This window comes from Misgurnus anguillicaudatus, chromosome 13 (genome assembly GCF_027580225.2).
Source record: "Misgurnus anguillicaudatus chromosome 13, ASM2758022v2, whole genome shotgun sequence".
Lineage (NCBI taxonomy): Eukaryota > Metazoa > Chordata > Actinopteri > Cypriniformes > Cobitidae > Misgurnus > Misgurnus anguillicaudatus.
Window position 1 is genome coordinate 831991 of NC_073349.2, and position 14373 is coordinate 846363.

Sequence of the window (14373 nt, forward strand, 5' to 3'; positions counted from 1 at the left end):
CCCTTGGGAGGAATTAATATATATTTATATATATATAGATACGATAGGGATAGGAGGCGGGTAAGCGGATTAAACTGGTTTAGCCGGTGGTCGTTGGTCAGGCATCAGCTGGTCATCACGTTGAAGGACAGCCAGTAGATCAGTGGTGCAATGACCTTCACAGCAACAGGAACTAGGTCTGTTTGTCTCATTGTCCTCGGGGTCGAGGACGAGACAGGGAGACAAAAACAGGGTTCTATTAGCGTAGGGGCCGTTCGCATGTAATGCAAGTATCATACATCATAGTGGTCTAAGTCAGCTCGGTTCCAGACAGGTATATTACCCATATGAGGTATGTGAGTGCTTTGCTCTAGACAAAATAACTACTGTGGGAAAAGTACATTTACTGGACATTTTATGTGAATGCTTTGTTAAAGAAGAATGTCTTAAGTTTAGATTTAAATTGATCGACTGTGTCTGATACTCGAACATTATTTGGTAAATCATTCCAGAGCTTAGGGGCTAAGTAGGAAAAGGATCTACCACCTTTAGACACTTTTGATATTCTAGGGATAATTAAGTGACCAGAATTTTGTGAGCGCAGTTTACGTGATGGATTGTATTCTGATAGTAGTTCTTTAATATATGAGGGCGCTTGGCCATTTAAGGGTTTGTAGGTGATTAGTAATATTTTAAATTGTATACGATATTTAACTGGTAGCCAGTGTAAAGATGCCAGAATTGGACTGATGTGGTCATACTTTTTAGAACGAGTAAGCACTCTTGCGGCGGCGTTTTGAACCAACTGTAGCTTGTTTACCTTGATTAGCATGGCATCCCCTGAGTAACAAGTTCCAATAGTCTATTCTAGAGGTCATAAAAGCATGTATAAGCTTTCCTGCTTCTGATGCAGACAGCATATGGCGTATTTTTGAGATTTTTCTAAGATGGAAGAATGCTGTGCGGCAGACGTTGGAGATATGACTATCGAAAGATAAATTGCTGTCGAACATCACGCCTAAATTCTTAACCATGGAAGATAGCACCACCGTGCAGCCATCTATGGGCAACTTGTAATCTGACATATTATGTTTGTAGCGATTCGGTTCAATAATAAGTATCCCTGTCTTATTGGAGTTGAGCTTAAGAAAGTTATGTGCCATCCAGTCACTAACATCGCTAATGCAGTCTGTTAGCTTAGAAAACGTGTGTGTTTCGCTAGGATGTGAGGAGATGTAAAGCTGGGTATCATCCGCATAGCACTGAAAACTTATGTTATGTTTCCTGATAATGTCTCCTAGAGGTAAAATATATAACGAGAATAGGATAGGGCCTAAAACTGATTACTGTGGTACGCTGAATTTAACCGGGGAGTGATATGACTCTTCCTCATTTACATAAACAAAGTCATATCGATTGGTTAGATACGATCTAAACCAGGCTAGCGCCTGACCACTGATGCCAACATAGTTTTCTAGTCTATTGAGTAAGATTGTGTGATCTATTGTGTCAAAGGCTGCACTAAGGTCTAGTAATATAAGGATTGAGATTTCACCACGATCGGATGTTAATAGGAGGTCATTTGTAACTCTAAGCAGCGCTGTCTCTGTGCTATGGTGGGGCCTGAATCCTGATTGGAACTTTTCATATGTATTAGTTTTAGCTCTGAATGTGTGTGCTGGCTTGCCACTACTTTTTCTAATATTTTAGAAAGAAAAGGTAGGTTTGAGATTGGTCTAAAGTTATTAAGATCTCCCTGGTCAAGGTTTGGTTTTTTAATGAGCGGTCTAATAACTGCTAGTTTGAAAGCCGTTGGAACGTATCCTAATTCTAGAGATGAGTTAAAGATGTTTAGTACCGTGTCTGACACTACATGAAATACCTCTTTTAGTAATTTTGTGGGAACGGGGTCTAGTATACAGGACGATGATTTGGATGAAGTTACTAATTTAGAGAGCTCTTCTATTGTAGTAGGTTTAAATGACTCAAGATGTTCGTATGGTAATCTAGTGGTAAATGTACTATTGGGTATAGTGGTGGCCGCTTGCGTAGTTTCTATGTTTTCCCTAATAAACATAATTTTGTTAGTAAAGAAGTTCATGAAGTCATTACTATTGTGTTGGAGTTTACTATTTGTTTCTGTTTGTTCTTTGTTTCTAGTCAGTTTTGCAACTGTGCTAAATAGGAAACGAGGGTTGTTATGATTTTCTTTGATTCTCTTTTTTTGAATGGGAGCAACGGCATCCAATGTGCTAGTGCAAACGTTGTTCAGGTTTTCTATTATAATATCCAGATCATCACAGTTATCTGCTACATGTTTCATTTGAGACAGGTCTGGAAGAGTGCTAATAAAGCTATCTTTAGTGGTGGAAATAATTGTTCTGGCTAATCTGTAGCATGTTGTAGACTGAGCGGTCCTATCTAGAAGTATCGTGTAAGACACAAAGCAATGGTCTGAAACGGCATCGCTCTGGGGTGATATTTCGATGTCATTAATATTGAGTCCGAGTGACAGAATTAAGTCTAATGTGTGCTTACGAGTATGCGTGGGCCCTGACACGTTTTGTTTAATACCGAGAGAATTAAGAACATCCAAAAACGCACGTCCTAATGCATCTTTTGGGTTATCCACATGAATATTAAAATCACCAACGATAAGAGCTTTATCTACTGTGACTGTGAGTTCAGATAGGAAGTCTGCTATTTCTTTAAGAAAATCTGTGCGTACGCACGCTTTATAAATGAGGCCCCAGGACCGACGTTCACCACCCTTAGCTTAAACATACAGGGGCGGTTTCCCAGACAGGGATTAGACTAGTCCTAGACTAAAATAAATGTAAGAGCTGTCCAAACTGAAAACAACTTGAACTGACAAATCTTAAAATCCATCAGTGCCCTTTGTTTTGACTCCAAATGCACACAAGTAATGTTTTTAGTAAGGCATGTTTGTTAAAACTAGTTATATTTCCTCATTAAACCAAGGTCGAGTCCTGTTTTTAGCTAATCCCTGTCCAGGGGCCTCATTTATAAAAGTGCAACGTAGGAACTATCCTAGATTTCATCTAAGACCATTTCTGAAATGATCGTACGTGTGATTCAGAGAAAAGGAGCGCACGCACAAAAAAACGTGCGTATGCCTCTTTTCCAGATGTGCGGTTTATAAATCACAAATGATCTTAAAATTGTGCGCAGCTGAATGCTCTTAGAACTCCGCCTTCTAAACGCCCCTAATTTAATTCATTAGCATATAAATATTAAATTTTCAAAGGCCAAATTCTCTGACTGCTACAATGGCGAGTGGTAAGAAAACATATTTGTTGTCGTTTGCTTAAGTTTTTAATATTTCTAAATTCTAACATGGAAACATTATTGACATCACTCAAGTTAAGGCGATTATTAGTGGATCTTTCAATTCACGGGTTTCATTTAAATATAGTTTTACACGTAGGCTAAACGTAATATTTGTGTCTTTAAAGTTTTGTTTCAGTTTGCCATGCCTCCTGCGCGGCGGTGTTAAAATAAGATATTTTCGACTTTAAAATTCAAAGATCGTATCTTAAACTGTCAGAATATATTCCATATGGATTCATTTGGATTTACAGATGCCCAACATTAAAATCGATGCACGGGAACAATCTATATCAATCTTTGAAATACCCATCACTCTTAAATGTCGCATGTCCCTTATTGATACATCGAGGTTTCACAATTTAGTTCCCTTCACGACGTTTTAATCATTAAATTCGATCGGTTTTACTTTTATTTAATAAAGCACATGTTCTGTAACATTTACGTGTGCGTTAAACACCGCAAAACAATTTTGCTATATTTTTAAATATTTTTTGAAAAGATGACGAACTACAAAATCGTTTCCTGAACATATAGCTTGGGCGCCATCTTTTTGCATTAGAATAGGCCTACATTTTAAAATATCAAAATAGGCCAACATATTTTGTTTTAAAATATATTCTAAAACCTGGTTAAATTATTTTGGAGCAGCCTAGTAGGCCTTCTCCACAGTTCATTCTTGTTCATTTTCTGTGTGCATCATTGTTGCATGTTTTTATGTTTCTATTCTGAATAAACAAACAGCGCAGTTTACACGCTTCGTCCTTGTTGCATTAGCTCATTAAGATAATTCTAAACAGATTTCTGTAATTCAAACAACTCTGAATCGTAGTTGAGAACGTCACGGCGCACTATTAAAACATTGTCGGTAATGTGTCGGTCGGGCCGGGCTCGGACACAACGTGCAGAAGCTTCGGTTATGGTTTTTTGTGCCCGGTCTAAGCTCTTATACAGATGATGTTGACGCTTTAAAAGTTTTGAATATTTATTTATTTTTTATCAAACATATTCAACCCTTTTTTACATTAGCCATGGGATGAAAGAGAAAAAGAATTAAATAAAAACATGGAAATGCTGACATACATCAATACATTTAGCAGCTTTCTTGTTTATCAGATTATTAATAGATTTTATGTAGCCTATTGCTTAACTTCTAATAAAAAATACGGAATAATAAATTAATCAAATAATATTTCTTATGTAATAAGATATCATAAGAGAAAAAAACTAATTAAATATTTTCCAAACAAAGTCTTAAGCAAAATATATGAATTCTAACAAAAGAGGGCAAATCTAACCTTCTTTTTGTATTTTTTTGAATAAGGACAACTCCAAAACAAATGAAAAAATGTTTCTGTATGTTGACCACAAAAGGTACAAAACAAAAAGTTTCGAATATGCCACAAGGAAACGTGCGTACGTCAAGTCGGAACCTGGGGCCTCATTTATAAAGCGTTTTTACGCACAGATCTGGGCCCGTATGTATAAAGCCGCTCAGAGTAAAATTTTAGTCTTAACTGTGTCAAAATTCTAAGAATGACGTCATTTTACTCTTATTCCTAGACTTAAGAATACATTTGATTTATAAAGCATCCTAAGTGTTAAGACTAGGTCTCAGCTCCTAAATTATTTAAGAGAGCTGGAGAGGTCTCTTAACCTAGTTAAGAGTAACAAGAGGGCAGCAGAGAGGCAGAGGCACTTTACAACAAAAAATTTGTAAGAATTACTTTAATTCAAATGTATTTCTATAGCACTTTTGAAAAAAAATATTGTTGCATTGCTGCAGAGCAGAAAATGTACAATATATACATGTTAGTAGTATATAGACAGTAGATAGAAATTAATATAACATGAAATATAAAGAGTATAAGGTTTTTATTCAATGTATAATATATTACACAATATAATTACAGTATAAGATGTATATTAGTAAAAAAATATATTTAAGTGCTAGCACAGTACCAAGAATTTTTATGGGATTATTAAGAGAGCAATTGTATATACTTAAATGGTATATAAATTTGAATAAAATACACTGTAAAAAGTTAAAGTTGAATCAAATTATTGATAATGCCTAAAAATGTCATGTTTTTTCAACTTAAATCTTTCAGTTTAAGTGAAATAATTAAAGTTAAAAATGTTTAAGTATTAGGTGTTACCAATTGAAGTAAGTTTTTAAGTAGAGACGCTTTTACATTTTAAAGTTTATGATAGGTAAATAAAATACCATAAAAATGTAAATAAAATCTACAATAGCATTATCAACCTCAATAATTGCGAAGTATATACAAGGTTGCAGTGACATCATTATGTAAAGTGATATTAATAGAGTATAAAACCCTGACCCAAAACATGATGTTAGCAATGTAAGCAGTGAGCAAGCCAAAGAAAGCGACAAAGATGGCAAAAATTAAAACTTTGTTTAAGTGGAGAAGTCCAACTTAACTTGATCATTTTGTTCAGGCTTGATTATCAAATTTTTTTTTATCTAAGTGTTTGCAAACTTTAGTCTTTTTTTATAAACAGCTTGTGAGTAAAATTAAAATGATATTATTCATCATCTTCATTTTTTTTTTAAATAGTATTACGTTTGTCTATTTCATTAACATGTTGAATCTTAATCAAAATTGTTCAAAATCGTGTAAAATAAATGCATGTACTTATTTGTCATATTGTTAAACATTTCTTTAAGCAAATTAAATTTAAAATATTTAAATACTAATATAATTTGAATGTCTTCATGATTCATGAATGTATGGTGTCACATGCTGCTGCGACTGTTAAACATTGCCGGCTTTCTATTGGCTGATTCAGAGGTTAAGGGCGGCCATTTTGTGTTGAAATCATTGTAGTCCTTAGTTTGCGGCACTTAAGTTAGCACTTAAGAATGAGTCTTACACTTTACTGAAAGTTGCTTTCAGCTTCTTTATAAACGTCTTCTATTCTCAGACTGGTCCTACTCCTTACTAAGAATTTTTTGACACTTAAGTCATAGCTTAAGACTATTCTTAAGAGCATTTCTGAGATGTTTTATACATACGGGCCCTGATCCAAGACCGTGCCCACGCTCAAATCCACCCAAACGCCCAGTCCCACAAAACCTGTCTTTGACGTGGAAAAGTACTTACCTCCACGTCAGGTTCCGACTTGACGTACGCACGTTTCCTTGTGGCAATATTGCAGTATTGCAGGTAGGCATATTCAAAACTTTTTGTTTTGTACCTTTTGTGGTCAACATGCAGAAATTTTTTTCATTTGTTTTGTAGTTGTCCTTATTCAAAAAAAGAAAAAAAAATGATTAGATTTGTGCTCTTTTGTTAGAATTCATATATTTTTCTTAAGACTTTGGAAAATATTTAAATATTTTTTTTTCTCTTATGATATCTTATTACATACGAAATATTATTTGATTAATGTGTTACTTTTGTTTGCAACGTTTATTATAAATAAATGTAAATATGGTGATTATAAACCATTATTCCGTATTTTTCTATTAGAAGTTAAGCAATAGGCTACCTAAAATCTATTAATAATCTGATAAACAAGAAAGCTGCTAAATGTATTAATGTATGTCAGCATTTCGATGTTTTTATTAAATTATTTTTCTCTTTCATCCTCTGGCTAATGTAAAAAAAAGTGTTGAATATGTTTGATAAAAAATAAATAAATATTCGAAACTTTTACAGCGTCAACATCATCTGTATTAGAGCTTCAATCGGGCACAAAAAAACATAACCGAAGCCCCTGCGCCTTGTGTCCGAGCCACTGATCTATATAAATGACTGGACTGGGCATAGAACGCTTGACGTAACTGCGTGAGGTGAAGCCAGCACAGAGTTCGAGCCGCCATCTTGGCATACCCAACCGGCAGAGAGCGTCATTGACTTCCATTCAAAATCATGATCAAAATTTACCCCCTTTACAGCGTATCAGTTACACAAGGTTAATTTTTAGGATATGTGTACGTTAATTATTTGTTAATTCTGGTGTTATTTGCAATGTTTATGTTTTAATCGGGCAGGATAATGGATTTATAAAAAACCGTTAAGGTGAGTGTGTCTGTTGCATTTGTTAATGACACGGGTATAAATCAGTGCCGGCGCCAGCCGAGCGCTGATGAGGGGGCGTCTTAAATACCAGAGGGGGCGATCACACAAAATGAATTTAATTCCCCAATCTAGAAAATACATATAGCTTTGGTACGTCCCTTAAGCTTTAACGTGTTATAAACAAACATTTATGTAATACAACCACAAAAACTACAGCTATAGTGAGCAACGTACATGATCTGAACACTTTTACTATATACAACAACAAAAAAGCATACCTAATGTTACTTAACAGCACAACACTGCTGATTTGAAGTTCAGACCCAGACGTAGTACGTAGTGCAAATAATTTTTACGTAATGATGGGTGGCAGTGTTTGCAAATGGTTTCTAGCGCAAAAATGGTCCAAACGCAACATTTTATCAAAATTTTGGTTCATTTTGATCATTTTACGTAGTTATTTTAACTGCCACAAGTAATGCACCATAAGCTAGCGATTAAACACCAGCAGATAGAGAACCACAATAGCAAAATGACAATAACTCGTTTACACATTTAGCTATGCTTTAGGATAGGCTAATTCAAATACCTATTCGTTAATTATAAATTCATGTCTGATTTTTATCTATTAATATTAATAATAATACACGTATTTTACTTCTGATAAACAGGTGTGTGTGAGAGAGAGATCGTATGCTTACCTTTAACGTTAAATGCAGAACAATAATAGGTTGTAACTTGCAAGGATGCTGAAGAACATAAACATCTGAACTTTTCGAAACTATGTACAGTCTGGCTGAAGTTCATGGTGCCAGAATTGACATGACAGCCGAACATTTGGTTCTGTGCACCTGAAATGCTCCGATAATAATCCAAGCCACGGCATTTTTTGATGTGTGATAATCCGGAGTCCGGTTTGCAGAATTTGCAGCGCTATTTTACATATATCCATTGATACAGGGCAGGCCCGAGTCACTCTCCCACTCCTTTCTGTAACTTTTGATATACTTTCGCACTTCGACATCTTGATTTGCCGCTGAGACTGAGAACGCTGGCTCATTGTCGACGTGTGTCAAGCCGTCAACACAATAGGCTTGTTCAACTCCATGCGGCGCTGCAAGAACCGACAGCCGGATGACGTCAAAGTACCGCGAGAACGATTCGAGAAATCATGCAAAGTGTAATTTCGTCTCTCTCTCGCGGCGCTTTGACGTCATCGCCTCACAGTTCCAGCGGCGCCGCCTGAAGTGTAACAAGCCATGGAGTGGGCGTGTGTTTATTAATGTCACGGTAGAATACATGCACACTTGATTTTTTTGTTTTGTTAAATAATTAGACCGTAAAATTCACTTTAGGAAGACAATACACAAGGCAAATGTGATTTTTAAATAAAATATCATTAAAATTCCATTCAACATTAATGGTGATCTGAGGGGGCGGGAGAGTGCCGATGAGGGGGCGACGCCCCCTCACGCCCCCTCGTGGCGCCGGCCCTGGTATAAATAAAGTTTTGTTTGACATTCTGTGACGGTCAGCGTTATTTCTCTAAATAAGTTCAGGTAACTTGTAAGTTTAGATAACATAATTACAAAACTAGCAAATTATTGCATGCACATACGGTACAAAGCATGATTATGTATTTAGATTTCAGAATGAACACGCTTATTGTCATTAATACTAAATATGCTGCGGTCTGTCTGCTGATCTGATACTGTAATAAATAAATAACTGATTAAAACGCAAAATGTACAACTTTCAGTAAATAACTATTTACATGCTTTGGACGTTTTTGTTGTAATAATGTACAGGGTAACTTCACATATAAAAACGAAGACGAGTAAAGTGATGTTTTATCATTAAAATCTGATAACGTCCATTGGTTTAATAGAACGTTTGGGTATACCAACATGGCGGCGCGGTGGCTTCACAAGTGTGACGTCATGCACAATCCAGTCATTTATATAGATCAGTGGTCCGAGCCCAGCCCGACCGACACATTACCGACAATGTTTTAATAGTGCGCCGTGACGTTCTCAACTACAATTCAGATTTTTTTGAATTACAGAAATCTGTTTAGAATTAACTTAATGAGCTAATGCAACAAGGACGAAGCATGTAAACTGCGCTGTTTGTTTATTCAGAATAGAACCGTAAAAACATGTAACTATGATGCACACAGAAAATGAACAAACTGTGGAGAAGGCCTACTAGGCTACTCCAAAATAATTTAACCAGGTTTTAGAATATATTTTAAAACAAAATATGTTGGCCTATTTTGATATTTTAAAATGTAGGCCCATTCCAATCCAAAAAGATGGCGCCCAAGCTATAGGTTCAGAAAACGATTGTTCGTCATCTTTTAAAAAAATATTTAAAAATATAGCAAAATTGTTTCGCAGTGTTTAAGGCACATGTAAATGTTACAGAACATGAGCTTTATTGAATGAAAGTAAAACGAATTTAAAAAAGAATTTAATGATTAAAACGACGTGAAAGGAACTAAATTGTGAAGCCTCGATTTATCCAAGGGACATGCGACATTTAAGAGTGATGGGTATTTCAAAAATTAATACAAATTATTCCCATGCATCTATTTTAATGTTAAACCTCTGTAAATACAAATTAATCCATATGGAATATATTCCGACAGTTTAAGATACGATCTTTGAATTTTAAAGTCGAAAATATCTTATTTTAACACTGTCGCGCAGGAGGCATGGCAAACTGAAACAAAACTTTAAAGACACAAATATAATATATAATAAATGTTTAGCCTACGTGTAAAACTATATTTAAATGAAACCCGTGAATTGAAAGATCCACTAATAATCGCCTTAACTTGAGTGATGTCAATAAAGTTTCCATGTTAGAATTTAGAAATATTAAAAACTTAAGCAAACCACAACAAATATGTTTTCTTACCACTCCCCATTGTAGCAGTCAGAGAATTTGGCCTTTGAAAATTTTATACTTATATGCTAATGAATTAAATTAGGGGCGTTTACAAGGCGTAGTTCTAAAAGCATTCAGCTGCGCACAATTTTAAGATCATTTGTGATTTATAAACCGCACATCTGGAAAAGAGGCGTACGCACGTTTTTTTGTGCGTAAGCTCTTTTCTCTGAATCACACTTACGATAATTTCAGAAATGGTCTTAGATGAAATGTAGGACAGTTCCTACGACGCACTTTTATAAATGTGGAGGTAAGTACTTTTCCACGTCAAAGACAAGTTTTATAAATCTGAGCGTTTGAGTGGATTTGAGCGTACGCACGGTCTAAGATCAAGTCTGTGCGTAAAAACGCTTTATAAATGAGGCCCCAGAAAACCACCCCACAGTGTCCAATCTGTACTCTAATTAATGTTCAATAAGACCCTGTGCTATAGACATTTATGTGCACTATTCAGGTATTGCGCAACCTTCTGCCATCAGGAGGTGTGGCACATCAAAATACTATTGCCATATTCCTCCTATATTTACCCACTTCACCCTCATAAGCGCCCTTTTTCATGTATACGTTAGAGTTCCGTGGGGAAAATGACCCCAGAAAATAAAAGTGTGATTACAAAAAATAAATATATTTTTAATGATAAGAATAATGTATCTTTTTGTTTTGTTTACTTCACATCTCCCAAAACACAGCATTAATGTATAGATGGGAAGTACTTTTGTACCTGTTTACCACTAAATTCCTTAACTACACCATTAGCTTGCCTGTAAAATATCATTTTTTATGAAAAATTAACATAAATTATGATCTAAATTTGATTTAAATTGTTTTTAGATATTGATTTAGATGTTATGTGTTGAATTCGGCCATCTGGTGTTTAGAAAAAACATAAAAGAATTACAGTTTAGGAAATAAATCCTTTCGACCAGCAGATGCCCATAGAGACCCATTTTTTCACCGGATGTGGCCGACTGCTTACATCACCACTTTAGTGATACATTTTGTGAATTTATGTTTATATAAACATTAGAAAATAAATTAACGTGAATTTCAGCCTATTACATTAAAGAGGTATGCGGAATTCCAACCAATTAAATGAAAGAAGTCTCTGTTCACTAAGTTTGAGCGTTTGTGTAGAGCAGGGGTGGGGAACCCTGGGTCCTGGAGGGCCACTGTCCTGCAGAGTTTAGTTCCAACCCTAATCAAACACACCTGAATTTCATTTCCACATAATCCTGAAGACTTTAATTAGATTTTTCAGGTGTTTAATTAGGGTTGGAACTAAACTCTGTAGGACAGTGGCCCTCCAGGACCAGGGTTCCCCACCCCTGGTGTAGAGGGTATGCACGTGACGTCACCTTCGGCGAAAGGGACTGCGGTAACGCCCACTGTCTGAAAAAAGCTACAAAAAGTCTGATCGACAGCATTAGCATAGCGTGAAAAAGGCATCTAAAATGGGAAAAGTAGTTGTGTGATCGACTGTGCTAACAGATTCAACAAATATTTGGAGCGGTCTTTTTTCAGACTGCAAAAAACCAACAACAGTCAAAAGAGAAGTAAATCAGTAGCAGTAGCCAAATGGTCAGGTATGTAAAAATTTGGGATACAATCCTATAAAGATACACCAATGAATACTCTTATTCTGTGTAATTGCAAAGTTTTGTCAATGAGCCTTCATTAAAAAACATCAATTATGATGAGCCTTGTTTTCTACAAAGGTGATCGTGTTAGGCAGGACAAACATATATCAGAAAAAGCAATGTCTGGCCAATATGCCAGTGTCCACAGACTATTGGTTGTTTTGGCAAGTGGTTAGGGTCACTGTTAAGGCCAACTAATTTCAATTTAAGCTGATCAGTCAGTTTTACTGGCGTTTTCTCAGCAGTCACTTTGAAAAGCAGCCATTTTGCTGAATGTTTTGCCACTCAACAAGGCGAGCTCCTGCGTGGTCATGTGGAAAAGAGACGTTGTTGCATACCCTCTATATGATCAGTGTTATCTCAAAGAATAATTTACAAATATGCAAGCATCACTTAAAAATAGTTCTCATCTCACCATATCCTACAAAGTCATCATATACAATAAATCAGTGGGGTAGCAATATTAGTGTCATGGTCCTGTCAGCCCTTTATGTCTTTTATGTGTCTCATGTGACAGGGTAATGGCAGCCATCACTGTTGTCTTGTTTTGTGTGAAGAGTCATGGTCTGTGTTTATGTTTTGTGTACCGCATGCTCTCCTGTCTTAAGTCTTGACCCTGCCCCCTCGTTTCCTTGTTAATTATTCATGATTGGTTTATTCACTTCACCTGTTTGTCATTGTTCCCTAGTTTAGTTTTCCCTATTTAAAGCCATTAGCCGTTTCTCAATATGCGTTCTTGTCTGTACTTGCGTTCTTGTGGACTTGTGAAACGTCATCAGTCGCGGCCCAAGTACTGTTCCAATTCAAAGTTCGCATCAAGCCCAAGTTCACATAAAATCCCTGCATGTGTTCTTGATCCGCCCATTTTATCGAGGATGCATCAGATGCCCTGTCCCAAATGGCACACTCCGGACTTGTGGTCCTCCTCAGAGTCCACACTTTGATGACATCACGTAGTCCAGACTTTAGGGACCCTTGATGCGAGTCCACGTGGGTGCACCGGAGTCGTATTTTGGGACAGACTCGAGCATCACACCGGAAATAGGTAGAGAAGTTGCCCGTCAGTGTGAACTCCTCCCTTCCATCGTCTGATTGGTCTGATTGCCCTTTCGCAAGGACTTCTGGGTTGGTAAAGTGCGCGAAGCCTGCTGCAGTGCGGGCTTCGCTGAAGACCGCATCAAGGGAGCAAAGGAGGCGCTGATGAGCACACTTCAAAGCATAAAAATGACAGATGGGACACCCTACGGACTCGTAGACTAAGCGAGAACGCGCAATTTAAGGCCACGAGACCGAAAGTCCACATGAAGTGCGCCATTTGGGACAGGGCCAGAGGAGACTTGTGTGGACTTATGACAGTGAAGTTTCCCAGAATGCATTTCGCGTCAGAAGTTCGTTCTTCCGAGTCTGAACTTGCAAGTTCGAACTACGAAGGACACAAGTCCGAGTTTGGCGTACTTGGTATTGAGAAACGGCTATTGTGTCTTATGTCTCGTGCCGGTTCATTGTGTATCTATGATACTGTCTCGTGTGATCTGTCTTGTCGTGATTATTTTCAAGTTATTGTCATTGTTTGCCCCCTCGAGGGTATTTATAGCTGTCTGCGTTTGGGTTCTATCCACCACCCCACCCTGACAATTAGTACTAATATTAGCAAAAAAAGCTTACCAGGCTACAGGTGACGCCTTCTAAGGTCCTGTAAACTGTACACATTTATGTCCAAGAGACTCAAAAATAACATTTTACATATCAATCCGTGAATTGTTTCATATTTAAAAACCTTTGCGTGCTGCTACGCATCCATGCATGTTAAAAGCAAATGCGCACTGTTGTCACGTTTATAGGCGCATGAGGTTTGTTCAGGTGCATTGTTGGCGCGTCACTATTTTGAGGCTAAAATAGATTATGCCATTGATCAACTAAAACCTGGTCAATGGTGCAATTTTTTTTGGTGCAAGTTATTGGCGCTCTTTAAATAACAATAACAAAATTGTACCATTGACCAGGTTAGTAAGTCAATGGCATAGTCTATTTTAGCCTCAAAATAGTGAAGCGCCAACAATGCACCTGAACAAACCTCATTCTCAGACCAGAACCCCATGGGGGCTATCTAAACAACTTGAAAGTGATGACTGCGCCGGGCCGAAACTAGCAATAAACACTTTTACACGGGTGTATGAAAGGGCCCAAAAGTACACACTCTTTTAAGTCTGTTATTTTTGACATTTAAATGTGTGTATCCTATTGTGGAGGCAAAAAGTAATAAGGCATAGGGATTAAAATCACACATTGCAATCACACTGTACCAACATTTTTGTCCAGTAAAAATTCCTTTGTAATCTTTCATCATGAAATGATGAAAAATGAAACAAATATGTTGCTACACAGCTGAATTAATATTCATTTTT